Below are 15265 nucleotides of genomic sequence, written 5' to 3' on the forward strand. Positions count from 1 at the left end.
AAAGAAGGCGCACTGACAAAAAAAATAACAACACTTGGATTGTATTATTGAATGTATTGATCATCGCACGGCAGCTGAAACGCTGCCCCACTTCGGAGCACTAATCTCCCATTCCTCCACCTTCCGTTTGTTTTTGTCCGTCATGGGTTTTTTTTTTTTTTTTTTGTCCTCCCCTTGTCTTTCCCTTTTTTCTCTCCCCTCTCTCCTCCACGCTGTTCTGCTGGGGACTTGTGAATGGCAGCCAATGGGAGGGTTGAGTCCCCTCAGCCTTTCAGCCTCCCTGACATCCACAGCGAGAAGTGATGCAGCGCGACTGAGACGCGCAGTTGAGGTGGAACAACGGGCAACAAAAGCTGCAGTGAACGGATACACGCGGCTCCCGACGGCCGCGACGACCGCCGGGACGGGCTTTTCCTGCTAGAATAAACTTCATTATCAGGTGAGCGGCATCTTTGACGAAACAACTTCTATCCGCGGTGTGAATGCTCTGATTTGGTGGCACATTTGGCCGCTCGGGCGGAGAGCGGACCACTTCTTCTTCTTTTTCTTCTGCAGCGTTTCTGAATTGTCCAAGTCGGGTTATTGTGGGTTGATCGCGCACCAATGACCTATAGCGGAATAGTTGCTTATATAAGGGCTGCGTGTCGTCGCGTGCACATGTAAAGGCTAGTGGAGCAAAGTCCATAACGCACATAATCACCGGCTTTGAATTGGAAATGAGTTTAGATCGGAAGTTCACAGCCTTGGTTCATGTAACTTATAGCAGCGGGGTCAATCTATTATCAGTGTCAACTTTTGTGTGTGTTTTTTTCATATTTTTTTATTTTTTTTATAAAATGCCTCGTGCGTAATTGTCATTCATGCGTCGAGGTAGAAAATAAAAAACGTGCCCCTCCGGCGCGGAGAGGTTCCTGAACGTCGCAGTACGGTTGCCCCGCCGCGCACAAGTGATGCGGGGCCCTGGACTCTGAAAGTCCCCCCACCCCCCCATTTGCCCTATTTGATCACGCGTGAAACTTCCGGCCCCCTGCTCGCATCTGTCCGCGGACGTGTTCTCCTATCTCCCTCCGCTCTCACCGCCGATCTCGCTGCAGCCAGTGGCAAATCCACGGGATGCGAATCGATGCAGGTGGGACAGCATGCTCTGATAAAGGCGGCTGATGGTCTATCTGTGGTTTTCCCGCAGTCGCGCTGTGATGCCCTGCTGCCTTTTTTGTTGTGGTTTTTGTTGTTGTTGTGTGTGTGTGTGTGTGTTTTTTATAGAGAGAGATTGACTGAAAGGCCTTGTTTCTTGTTTTCTTTTCTGGGTGAGAAACACTCCTGGAGTTGACTCAAGTTTTCTAAAACAACATGTCCTCCAGCGTTATTGACTACAAGACGATATCAGTGATGTGGCTGTGAATATTTAATGGATCTCGCTGAATAATGCAGCGAAGGCTATAAAAGAATTAACTTGGCTCCTTTACTCAAAAGTTGCCGGTGCTGACAGAAAGCGAGGGGGAAAACAGAGGTGCAGCGGATCTGTGCAATTCCTGAAAATTGAATTTAGTGCTTGGTGAAGTTTGGCTGTCCTTCCTGTTCCATTCAGATTGCTCCTCGGTGGTTATTGCGCTTGCTCATCGTAAGCCCGAGGTAATGTGCCTGAAGGCGACCAAAAAGTTGTTTGGGGTGGGGGAGGGGGGTTGTCAAACTACCCGGGGAATATTCTGCAATAATCACTCCTCTGTGCACATACTTTTTTGAAAATGACAAACAAGGACGTGTGCTTATCAGGAGGAGGCTGGGCAATCTGAAAAAAAGAAGATTGACATTTCCCTGCTTGTCTTTCTTTTGTATTATTATCTTTATTATTGGGACAACTTCCCGCTTGTTTTCAGGCAGTGCAGAGCAGCTTGGCGAACAGAGATCATCTGAACCAGAACAGGTTTCCGTGGTCCAAGGTTTTTCATACGCCGGGTTTGAAGTTCAGAGATGAAAGGGACAGAGGAGAATCTGTGGCTGATCAAAGTCGTACAGAAAACACGGCAGGTGCTGAATATTTAAAGGCTCTGCAAATAGAGTTCACGCGCATGCGCGTGCACGGCGGGGAACGTACAGTACGGCGCCGCGCATGTGTGTTTATGGTCCGAGCATGAAGACATTCAAAGTGATACTCGCCGAGCTGATTTGACAGGCGGGGGGGGGGGATAGATGCATCAGAGCCATCTGCCTTTTTTTTTAACCCTGAGCTCAGATTACAAAAGACAAGTCCCTCACATTTCATCTTCCTTTCCTCCCAAATATCTTCCCTCTGCCCGTCATCATGCGACGGCTTAGAGGGATATTCCTAACAAAAAAAAAAAAAGCTCCAGTCCCAATCTGTCGGACCGTCCCTGCGAGCGGTGACGTCATGGGATGGTGGGTTTACCCGGCGGCCAGACGACGATGACCGGTGACCCGAGTTGATTACATTATTTGTGCTCCAGATGGGGAGCATCATTTTTGATGTGTCCTGCTCGTAATATTGAGCGTTTTTCTCGTTGCCTCTCTTCAGCAGCATCTGGAGCTAATAAAATCACATCCCAGTGGCTCGCTGACTGCGAAGCAAGAACTCCCCCTGTGGGAACGTCTACGGCCTTCTTTCCTGCCCCTGCATCTGCGTGCTCGAGTACTTGTGGAACGCTCGCCCGCATCGGTGGCGGAGAGCACCCCCTGGGCGTTGTAGTTCACGAGATGCACCTTGATTGTTTGAGTGCATTAGTCACGGTCTGCATGATACGATAATAAATCATGACGTTGTTTGTACTTCGAAGGGCTGTGGAATTCCTTCTAAGATGGTCTTGTGCCAGATATTTATCTAGAGTGGCTACCGGCGTCGGTGCCAGTCGACTAGGCTTCTCTCCTTTCCTATTCGTATTTTCTCTTTCTTCCTCTGGAACAATGCACCTGCTGTACAGGACCCTCTGCTTGGCCACCTCGTGAAGAACGGCACATTCTACTTCCCCCTCCTCCGCTACATTTACATTGTCTTTTATTTCCCGAGGCTTCTCGTGACCATTATAGAGCACATTTCCAGCAGGCACAATGGCAACTTAATAACTGCTCCTTACTAATGAGGCAGATTCCCTTCAGAGACGCCTATTTAGTAGGCAGTCGGAACCATAATTGCACAAAAAAACAAAATAAGAAAAAGACACATTTCTCACCTACCAAGAAGCAGAAACCTTGACGTCTGCTGCTTCTGGATATGTTGGCGGGGGCCGGCATCACCTTCTCTCTCAAGGTCAACCTCAGTCCCAGATTTAATTTGCTTTGACAAAAAAAGAAGAAGAAAAATGCGGATTTCTTGACAGGTATTAGCAAAGGGATTCGGTAGCCAGGAGAGTAGAGCGTCTGCCCAAATCCTTCCAAAAGGGCCTATTTAGCTCTCTGCACGCTGAGAAGATAAATAGACATGGATCAGACAATTTACACCTCCCTTAACAATGGGTAATTATCTCTCCCTGCTTTGTGCCGGGGAATAGCAATTACACAGAAATATACTTATGGATCTATTTTCAAAGGTGGCAGACCGGAGATATGGTGTAAACGTATAGTGCTTGGATGAGGCTGATAGTACACCATGCAAGGCTTAAGAGCTGCTGAGAAGAGAAGAGTCCATCTTTAAACAGTATGGCACACTAGGACGGATGTGACTATGAAATCACTTAGATTCATGTCTTTGGGGTGGGAGACGGAGTAAATTGCTGCCAATGTTGAATAATGCAGTCTGCCAAAAGCTTTTTTTTTTCTTCCTCTCCCTCTCTTCCCCCTCAAACTGTGGCTTGGCTCCACAGCTTTTTCTAATTATGAAGTGGCTGAGAGATAGCTTCACAACTCTGATACTGGTGGTGGCGAGAGGAAGCTGGCCGAATCGCAATCTTACTGAATTACCAACAAAGCCTGACAGACTTGTGGAGTTTAGTGAACATATTTGCAAAAAAGTAACATCCCTTCCCCTACCTATACAGTCAGAACACACACACACACACATTTTGAAGTAGTCGCACACACATCAAGGTGCGCTCACACAGGCACAAATGCAAGCAAACAAACATGGTACAAAGAGGGAAGGTGTACAGTTCTCTGCACGCTTCTCAGCACAATTTAACAAGATATATTAGTCACCCATGAGGCAGCGGAAAGCCAAGCATCCACAGTGTACTGCAGACTGCCGTCTGACAGTGGGAGATAGTGATTTACAACAAAGCCCTGTAGACCATGGCACAATTTCAGAGTTGCCGAAATGACACTGGTAAAGCATGGGCATGAAAGTATATCCACCAGCCACGTCTCATTTCTTACACCATTTGCCCCGGGAGGGGGGGGAGGGGGTGAAGAAGGTAGGGTCAGATGAGAAATCCAGTGTTGCCACTACTACGCGCAAAGCCCAGTCGATTTCTGTTTGGGTGTCATCTGAAATATGAGCAAAAAACAAGACGGAAGCTGCCTTCAAGGACGCTGAACACTCCCCTCCCCTCTTTCCTAAACACGAGGTGAAATCGATTCCTTGACCCTGCGAGGGTACCGTTAGGGTTTGGATTGGATTTGGAATTAAATCTCTATATCCAATGTGTGTGTGTGTGTGTGTGTGTGTGGGGCGGGGGTGACGACAATAATCATTTAATAGTGGAAATCGCAGATCACTATCAAAATCTAATCAACTGGTCTTCAGCTCGAGGCTGAGCTTGCCACCAACTTTTATGGAAATGTGTTCATGAGCTGCCGTGACTCCCATGGGTTTTATGAGACTGTGGTGGGTGGACCTCAGACCTTCTTGGGGTTTTTCTGAAGGCGTGCTCCCTCGGGAAGAAAATGTTGCACATTTTAAAGTTAAATGCATCAATCTGGTGCACCTTGAGAGGAAAGTTCAGAGGCTAGAGCTATGGAGAAGTCTGGGCTCTTGTACACAGTTTTGTGCAGTGTGGATAAGTACACTTAGGCTACTCAAGTACTGTAATTGGCAACGATTTTGAGGTACTTGTACATCACTTAGGTATTTCCATTGTACGTGACTTTATACACTTCATACACTATACTTTAAACGCTACTTTGCACATTCAAATTCTTACAGCACCCCTCGGAGTCCGGCGAGGTGCTGCAGGCCAGGTTCACTTTCTTAGCCTAACTCGAGCTGCTCTCTGAGCACCTCTGCGGAGGAAATGCCAAGAGCCAACCAGCCCAATTTGTGAGTTGGGTTCATCATGAAACTGTGGCGGGACAAAACGGACTTTGGCGAGCCGCCACAGTTGAGGTAATAAATGATGAAACGCTGAGTTGCTTTCACGCGCTGCTGACATACAGAAAATGAAAGGTAGCGATACTTTAAAATGACCTTCGTTCATCAAAACGTAGAACTTAAGGACAACATTTCAATGTGTTTATGTCTTTTTTATGCCTTTTGTATAAACTATGTAAATGTATAGAACATTATGACATTTTTAAGAGGATCAAATCCAAGTTTTTTTTATTTAGAAAAAATGAGAATTATGTAAATGTTCCTATAGTGGACATCTGCTTCTCTGCCACTCTATATTATCCTAAAGGGGTGAGGGGAATAACCATGGAGGTAGTGTCCTGTATGAGGTTTTGGCTAGTGCGGGAGGAACAGTGTGTGTGAGTGAGTGAGGGAGAGCAGTAGATAGATCATGTCCGCAGGTCCTGCCTTCTCCCTCTAGTTGGATTCCTGTCTGTGCAAAGCCCAGAGGCTTAACTCCGGCTGCAGTAAGTGGACTGAGGAACGCTAAACACTGTCTGGGGGGAAGGCTGCTGAACATGACAGCCAGTTAATAAGTGTATGGAAGACGAGCAAGTGAATGAAGGGGTGGGTGTTGGGTGGCGGGGGGGCAACATCGTCTGTCTGACTTTTGAGACTTTTGTGAAAGCAAAGGGAAGGATTGGTCAGGAAAGGGGGGGATAATATTGACTGCCGGATGACGAGAGGGTAATAGGAGATCAGAGAGTCCAGTCCGTGGTACAAGGAGCATTAGCGGCTGACTGGAGTACAATGGAGACAGCGAAGGGAACGGGTCGGGGCTGCGGATAAAAGAAGGGAGAGACTTTGAGCGAGTGCTCCGCTTGTTTCCAACTGGAGGGAGGCACGGGGCGAGAGAAGGTGATAATGATGCTTACTTTACTCCTGCGAGGCAGCCGCAGTGAGAGCTGTCAGCTTCAGGCAAACACTGGCTGGTGGGACGCTGTTGGGATGCAACTTGCTACGTTAACCCCCTCCTCCCCCTCGCCGCCATGCCAGCCGTCACTGACAGTGTGTGTGATAGATCGCAGGTGTGTAATTACATGTGTGCGAGAGAGAGAGATGGCGAGGCGTGTGCACGTGTACATCGGGACATGTCTTTGTGTGACTTTTAGCGTGTCAATTTTTCTTGGCAGCGGTGAAAGCGGAGTGATGTGATTTTCCCCTCTAACAGCCTCCAGGAGTAATGATCCAGGTTATTGCAGATGGCGTGTAACACCTCAACCCAGCGGGCATTGGCGCTGCGAAAACCTGTCCTTATAGGTTAGGCTTCAGGGAGACTGTTGTCTTGGTGGCACAATTCCTCCGTCTCCCGAAAACCTGTCACCTTCAGATGGGCCCCTCCTCCTGCGGATAATGGTCTCCTGTCTATGTTGTGAATGATATCTGGACTCCATTGTGCGCCCGTTTCCTCCGCTGTGCTATTGTCCTGCAGAATGCCTTTTGTGAGGTTTTTCTTTTTTTTTTTTATTCCACAGAGGTACAACGTGCGAGCTGTATTCTAAAGGTGCTGTAAATGAACAGGCAAACACATCAGCAAAAGGTCCTATTTACTTCCAAATCCCTGAGTGGAGGGAAAAAAGAGGTTTCTGCCATTGTTCTGCTACTTCTGAAAAACATTAGGAGGGTTTGTTGTGAGCGAGGGGGGGGGGGGAGAAAGACCTCCTGCGTGAGCAATCCACGCGTCAAAGCGTGTGTACTGCATATTCCTTGGGGAAGGACACAATGCAAGCGCTCTGCAGAAACATGGGACACACAGTAATAACAGCGCCGGGGGACTGTATTGGGCAGAATAATACCCAGAGCGTCTCTCAGACAGTTGGGGAAACCAGTTCCCCTTTGAGAAAGGTCATTCTTTGAGAACCCCAACAGCTGAACACTGCTTTGACATGAATAACTGACAAACTGATATGTGCGGGTTGTACAGGCCTCCAATTACTTTTTCATGCCGCTGTCCATCAAAAACAAATGGGGCAGGACCTGCCAGAGGACCTTCAAGTCTGCGGGAGCAGACAGCCTCAGAGTCCAACCTCCCTGAACCAGAGGAGCTGCAAGCGCTCTGCAATAATTGAGTTTGATCTAATGAAGGTAATGCCAAACTTGGGTTATTGTTTGCCCGAGGACAATGCAAGAGAGTTGAATTCATTTTTGGGGGAAAGGGGAATTTCTTTGAAATGGAAAAATTGCATTAAACATTCCATTTGTATTAATTATCTTGTGCCTCTTATTAACATTGGCACGCTTAGCAGCGGCAGCGGTGCCGGCGGTAGGATTGGGCTTAAAGCGGCACTCACAGCAATAATATTAGAGGCAACCATCCATGCCTGAGGCACACTGAAACCGCCTGTGATGTCAATGAATAAATGACTGTAGCTTTATTCTGAAGCATTGTGTCTAGACCTTTGGTCCTATGAGACATCAGTCACTCAAGTTACTCACCACTAGATTCAATTAATCATAGCCTTAATTCAATCCGATGGTCGGGCCTCCCAGCTGTAAGCCTCTAAGTGGGTTTTAAGAGAGCTGGAGTTTGCTGGTTTTATGGTCCTCCATGCCGGAGCGGAAGGGCTGCCTGTCTAGCAGGGATTTAATGACACTCCACAGGTCAGGGGTTAGAAACACAGTGGTAGGTGTGGTTACTTGGGTCTGGAGTGAATGAGCAAAACAAAAAAAAGAAGTGCACCTGTATAATTCTGCTCCTCACTCATCAGCTTCCACTGCGAGGACAAGGAGGCATCAGATGTGTGTGCGTGTGCATGCACAGAATACCATGTCAGAACTCCACCTTACAGTGGCAGAAGCATTGTGAAATGCAGTGTGGATCCTCCTCCGTCTCATAAATAATGGACGTCGGTGAAGCATCTGTCAACATTTCTGTCAACCCTGTTCCAGATGGGAGTCAGACAGGCCAGGCCGGAGCAGCGTGTTACATACACATAACAAACCTCCATCCAGTGTGTCTTATGCACCCGTGCCCTGTTTACATCAGCACACTGACACCCCGCGCTCACCTACACGCCTCAGCATATCTGTTGATTTATTAGGTCCCGCACTGGGCTCCCTCGACCGTTTCTTCTCGGACATGCTCACCACACACGTGCGCAAATTTAATCAAAGCGTGCTCCGAAGACATCCCCTTGCTTCAATAAATAAAAGTGTGGGGGGGGGGAAATCCTGTCTGTTCTCTATCTAAATACGCACAAAGCTCCCGGGACAAACGGATCGGTAGCAGTCCATCACGTGGCGGCAGGGAGACGCTAAACACGCGGCGCGCACGTTTGTTGATTTAAATATGGCACCACTCACTTCGCACTAAACACTCGCTGTGAGTTCCCCTTCCTGTGGTGCCGAGGCACCCACTAAATCGTGCTTCCCTTGACATCTGGCTCCGAAGAAATCGGGAGTGTGTTGTCCGCCGGCACGCGGCCAGGAAAGGGACAGCGAGCGAGCGAGGGGCGCGAGCTTGTGGGATCCGTGCGCTGGAACGAGTTTGGGCAAGTGGCTTGATCTCTGTCTCGCTTTCCCTTCCCCTCTGGCAGCTGGGTGGTAGGATGAGTGGATCGGCTGCTGCCGGGTGGCGGTTACTGTACGGTTGCTTTATGGACTAAAGCGGCGTCTTCCCCGGCCTTGTCGTAATAGAGGATTCAGCTCATAAAGCAGCATCATGATTTGCAATAAGCAGAGTTAGGGGAGAGTAATGAAGGTGTAAATCAACTGAGCCATTCTCTTTTTCCCCCAACTCGTTCTTCTTTTAATCTGACATTGGCAGTCTCTCTCTCTCTCTCTCTTTCTTCTTTCCCTCCTCTGCTTCTTGTCCTCTTTCTCTCTCCCTTTGCAGTAATGGAAATCCTGGCACTCTGTAATAAAGCAGAGTGAGCGGCAGTATTAGTAAACATTCTCTGCAATCATTCAGCCAAGTCCAACTTCTTTATTGTGTGTGTGTGTGTGTGTGTGTGTGTGAGGTATTTTATATCCCCAAACAGCGTTAGGCCTGTGGGCGTGGGGGCTAATGAATGAGGATGGAATGAGGAGTATTTAATTCCAGTCTGGGAGAGGGAGCGACTATTTGTTGGGCCTCCTCATAAGAACGCCTTTGTTTTCATTTTTTTCACAGACGTTCTAAACAAAAAAAAGAAGCCTCCCTCCTCCTTTCATCAATGGTGGCACTGGGAATGTAGATGCAAATTGGCCACATACGAGCTTTGCAAAAAAACACAGGGCCACACAGCCAACGCGGGGGGCCACTGGGGGGCTCACCTCTCTCGCTGCCCTTTAGTAAAATAATGACGTCATTAGAATCCTTTGAGATGGAGCAGTGAGTTGGATTGGAAGCAGTCGTCAAAAGAGTAGGGTCCAATACTCGTGAGTTTAAAACGCCTGGCTGGGAATCATGTTAAAATTTCCATCCCCCGCTCCAAATCGATCGTATGGGTCCCTGCTCTCCAATATCCATGGTCACCTTTGCTATAAAGTAAGGTATTACTTCTTTAATGCGGTGGAGGTTTCAGTCTGTGACCAGTGAGGAGAGGAAGGAAAAGAAATGTATCTGGTGACCTCAAACACAAAGAACTGATGGCTGAGGATAATGAAAGAAAGTGGGCTGAATTTTCAACCGATATATATTTCTATATATATTGTTTCATGAGCAAGATTAGTTCCTTGAAGTCCGCCCATGACATTGGCTGGAATTATTTTCCTCGTCTGTTTAACTCCAGGTCGCCTCCGTGGACACGTTAATGCAGTATTGATTGTTTATCTGTAATAACACCGTGCCGTTGTCGCGCCGGTGACAACGGGGGTGGGGGGTGGGGGACGTGAGGGTTTGGGGGATAGAGGGGAGGGTGCCGTGGGGTGGGGATAGATAATGCACTGTTGATTGGTGGCTGGCGGTTTTAGATCTGGGGGTAAAACGAGGTGGCTGGACATATCCTATCTGGCGATAGTCCAAGTGTGAAATGGGAAATAGAAACTGGGGTGCAATGTGGCCGCTGCTCGATAAGGCTGTCTCCGAATAATTCAATCTCCCGGCTGTTCAGGTGACTCGCCAGTGCCAAAGATGGCGTCCACCCACTCTCTGCCCCTGGGCTAGGAGCCCATATGGCTAGTGACAGTGTCTCCCCATGACCTATGGCCAGGCCTGTTGTTCAGCCCCCCCACCCAAGGAGCTTGGTAATTACAAATAAGCTGGAAGTCACACCAGCCCCGAGAAAAAGGTGAGTGTGATTAAGGATGCGTGTACAGCAAAGTTCAAGTGGCGCCCCGCCGGTGCGGCGGCCTATCGAGTCGCATGGCCCACCCGCTGCTCAGGAACCCGAATGCGAACTCGGATCAATCGGGCTCCTTAGTTCATCAGAGTTGTCCCGGGAGGGAACATAAACCAGCCACCCATCACAGCGCTGACTTCAATGATGAGGGCCGCTATCCCTTTGGGATGACTGGCCGAGGTAAATAAACATGAGTCACAGTTAAGGTCAGAGGAGATCATGGCTGTCTGTTGTTCATCTCAGAGCACGGCGAGATCCCTTTTGACGTGATTGGGCGCAGCGCAGAAAGAGCCTTTTTTTAGCATCCATTAAAAAAAAGAGAAGCGTTGTTGATGACATGTATTTATACAAGGCATTCAAAGTGAGATGCCATCACAGGGTTTTTTCCTGAATAGTATTCATACAAGTCTTATGATTTTTCATTTGTTTTTTATCCCAAGGCTCTGCTGATACCCTGGCAGAAGGCCCGCCTGTGACAAATGGCTTTCTTAACACTCCAATGCCTCAGTGGTTTTCGTTGGGTGCCGTTTCAGAGAATTTTGTCCAATTTAACAAAAGTCAAAAGCCATAGTATCAGTTGCTTTTTTTGAGTGTGTGTGAAGCTTCCAGTATCAATAATGGAAAAATAGGTGCTCCTAACTGTGGCCATGTTATTTGGTTTCTAGGTATGGTCATTACTCATAGTCGAGTGGGAGACATATTTTGTCTCTGCAGCCTTTTATTATTAGGGCCATATTTTAGGTGTGTGATGTCTTTGTTTTGTCCCCATGCATTATTAAGTGGTGTGTGACAATTGTGTTTGCGTCCTCCTCGCCGCTGACCCGCTGTTACAGTCGATATGCGCCTGAATGGAAATGTGCCTGCACGTCGTTCCCTCTCATGTAATTGTCGCGACAGGGGAGGCCGAGAAAAACGTGGGAACACAACTCCTCCGCTGATATTCAATTCACTGCACCAGGTTTGACCTTTGTGTAGACCAATCAATGCTGCTCTGCTTCCAGAGATTATCATTTAAAAAAAAACACAAAAAAAAACCTCTGCAAGCTTGGATCTGTAATCACGGTAGGGCGTTGTTATCAATAGGTACATGGCGCTGTGAATGGATGTTGCAGGAATAGCTTTTAATTAACCCGATTGAATGTGAATATTATTCATCCATTGATGCAGCCCTGGCCTTTTGCACCGGTCTTTGCCGGGGCTAAACATACAGAAAAAAGAGCTTGTGCTCGACTGCACATGGCACACACAAACACTTGGGAAGCAAACACTGATTTGCATAGAGACGGAGGCTCCCGTAACCACCAGTGTATTACCACAAAGGCCACAGCGGGGAAAGCAGGAAGCCGCCAGACCCCTCCATTGAGCCTCCTCCATACCTCCCCCCACCCCTCGCTCTTCTGCAATTGTCAGTCCCTCACAAGAGAGCTGTGTGAGACCACACGGCCGCTGGTGACAAAACATGTGCTCTGGAGAACACACAGGAGAGCAAACAACCAAGGATGTCTCATCTGCTATCGTGTCACAGGATGAATGCCATTAAGCTATTATTTTTTTTGCTCTTTATGTGCGAGGATGTCTCGTACCCATTTGTTCTGCCGTCGGAACAGGGAATGACCACATCTGTTTGCCACCAGGGTACAAGGCGTTATTAATCTTCGCATGAGGACATTTAGCGAAATCAAACCTCCATTTATTAGCCCCTAGTGCGGGATTGGAGGACTGGCGAGGGGAGATAATGACTTTAAGCTCCCATTTAGTCAATTAATTCTGAGAAGTGGAATCAGAAGCTGCATGTTAAAGGAGGGGGAAAAAGTGAGAGACTCTGTTGTTTATGATGACGCAGTTATTTTGGGGCTGAAAGTCTTTATTTGGCACTGGAGTGAAGAGAAAAATGATGCCGCCCTAATATACTCGGAGAATGTGGAGTGACTTCAGAGAAGAGGGAGCCTTTAAAATAATGTGCTGAGAGGGTCTTCTTCAACTGGCGTGCCGCTCGACGGTAAACACAGCCATAAACACTGGTGCAAGTTCATAGCATCCCATCTTTGTTTTTGTCAAAGTGACAATGGGGAGAAAGAAAAAGGGAGTGAGCTGAAAATTAGAGCGCAGCGCAGAGAGCTGGCAACCCGCAATTTAGTCCACACTGCGGAGACATAAAATCAAGTGCACTAGAGGAAGGGTTACTTCAGGAGCCCCTCGGTGGGTTCTAAACTGGGCCACTCAGGCAACGGTTGTGAGAGCTTTTCGGACTGAGTGATGCCGCTGAATGATGGCGCGTTGGAAATAACTGGAAAACAGGGAAAACAAGGGGGGGGCTCTCATTGGCTTGGCCCAGATTGTATGATTTATATGGGTTATTTGGTATGCATTTGGGCAGCGAGGCAAGGTAATGTGTTTGCAGTGAGCTCCGGAGCGATGCGCTGGGATGAACGCTGCGGGCACACCCCCCTGCCTCTGACAGGGATCGTATGAGCTAATTTGTTTGGATTACTGTCATTCAGTCAGTCTCACATCCCCGTATGCCATGTCCACAAATTAAGGGTTTCATAGCAAAAGCTTTCTCCTCCCTTTTTTTTTTAGTTTCTTTCCCTGTCGTCGGATGTTAGCAGATAAACAGCCGATAAACATCCTTCAAATTATATTGTTTGGACTAAGTTGGCAGCGCACGTCAGAGTGAAACTTAATGTGCTATTTAGAAGCAGAAGGGGCACTTACAAAAGCGTTAACTAAATCTCCATGCTATTCCGGTGCTGTAGGTTGAATCCTAATTCTCGACTGGAGGACTCTGGTGTTTTTTTTTGCACTCCATTGCTGACATTCAGTCAGGAATTTTTTTCGGTTTCAGCTTTGCATTCCAATTTGACTGGGGATTTTCGTCTGTTTATTCGCCGGCATTTCATGATGATGACACTTTGCCCTCTTCAATCCGTAGACAGTTTTTATTAATTTTTTTTTCCTTTGTGGTAATATCCCTCCATCCATCTGAAAATCTCCTTTCAGTGATCAATTTCCCCTGGCTTAATCTGTGGGCCGTATGCTCCTATATGTCAGATTGGAGCAGGGTGAAGTTATTTTCAAGACATTGCAGCAGTGTGTCTAGACGTTGTTTCTCAGCTAAACAAAAGATCAATACTGTATATATTGACAGGCTTCTGAGGGATTTTTTTTCTTGTTTCCATCGGTATCCATTTTGCTGCAAAGACGAGAAACACAACAGGCTTGTTTTTACACGTTTGGAGAGCACAAGTTCATCCAGTATTTTGGTAATTTGCTATTGGGAACTCGGTTGTGAGCCAGTAACCCACATGGGCAACAAGACAAATGGAGAGCCCCGGATTTGGGTCGAGCGTACGGTTTTTCCCAAATCACACTTGGGATTTAGCTGCAAGTTTCTCCGGCGAGAAGCATAACATGAATTGTGAATGACACCTACTCTGACTTTGTCTGGGTTCTTCTTAACAAAGTGAGATGAGGTGGGAGGGAGCGAGGAAGAGGAAGAGGAAGGGAGGAGGCCAAAGGGAGCAGAGATGCTGGAACAACCTGCTGCTGACACCTCCACACATTAACAGCCTTTAAGGGCCTCCTTTGTGGATTGTAACACGACCGTGTTACCTGTGGCACCGGTGCCCAACCGTCCTCCCCTCCCTCCCCCCCATTTCCCTCTCTTCTCCCCTGCTCGCCCCCACTGGCTGACATTCTCCTCTCTCACTTTTTAATTGCACCCACGGGGCTCTTTCTAGGTTGCTGCGAAAGTCTTTGGCTCAACGGGCGCGATAGGGTGCTTTGCCGTGTCGCTCATATCCCTCGTTAGGGGAAAAGAAAAAGAAAAACAGGATGAGCAGGTGGGAGAGGTAGAAGAGGAAGCAGAGACGAGGACCAGGCCTACTCTACGAGGTTAATCCCAAATTTAGATTAGGCTAAAATGCCACCCAGGCTCTTTGTGTCTAACGGCACATGTGGACTGGAAAGGCCATTAGCCGGCTAGATCCAATATGTATTGACAAATGCATTTGTGCGACTCTCCGTGTCCCCGTCTCTATCCTCGTGGTCCCGTGTTCGATAAACCAATAGATACATTTAATAGCTAATTGTCCTGATTCAAAATGTTATCCCAAGCAATTCTTTGAGCGTAGCATCACGGGGCATTCGAAAATTGGCAGCAGACACATTAATCTTGCTTACGCAGCACCCGGGCACAATGCACGGGTCTTATTGCTCCACGGCGACTCCACACAATCTGTGACAGGCAATTTAAAGCAATTTACTTTTTTCATTTTTTCATCAAGCATTTTTTTTTTAATGCAATTAAATGGCACATGATATGAAGCGAGGATGGGGCAGGCGAGAGCGAGACAAAGAGAGAGAGAGAGAGTGAGTGTGTGTGTGTGTAAGGAGGGAGAAAATAAAGGCAGCCTTGTGCTCGTTGTAAACACTGCCTCTTAACTGGGAGAATATAATTATGGTGTCATGTTCTATTACACACCTTCATTATGACGACGGTGCTCCCTGTGAAAGCGAACAGGGAAAGATGAGACCTGTGGCTCCTTTTTCACAAAATCACCTCCGGCGACAGGCGTTCGTGGAAGACGGCTGTGAGCCCGCTCACTCTTTCTTTGGCACTGTCTCGGTCACACAGTCGAAAGGTTCATTACTTATAATAAACAGCGACATTTGCACGGCTGTACAGGAATCTGTATTTTTTTGATTCATTTGAAGATTTTTGCCGTTG

General features: G+C 47.6%; 1 protein-coding gene across 1 annotated transcript in view; it reads left to right on the plus strand.

Moving 5' to 3' along the window:
- The first annotated feature begins 220 nt into the window (after positions 1-220).
- The window catches only part of LOC311028941 (cadherin-10-like), a 57039-nt gene continuing 41994 nt past the window's right edge, over positions 221-15265 (plus strand). Inside the window, exon 1 of the mRNA XM_084033757.1 lies at positions 221-439. The gene's annotated coding sequence lies outside the window, so the exon portion shown is untranslated. The remainder of the gene's footprint in view (positions 440-15265) is intronic.

This window comes from Eutrigla gurnardus, assembly GCF_963514095.1.
Source record: "Eutrigla gurnardus genome assembly, chromosome: 18".
NCBI classification, from domain to species: domain Eukaryota; kingdom Metazoa; phylum Chordata; class Actinopteri; order Perciformes; family Triglidae; genus Eutrigla; species Eutrigla gurnardus.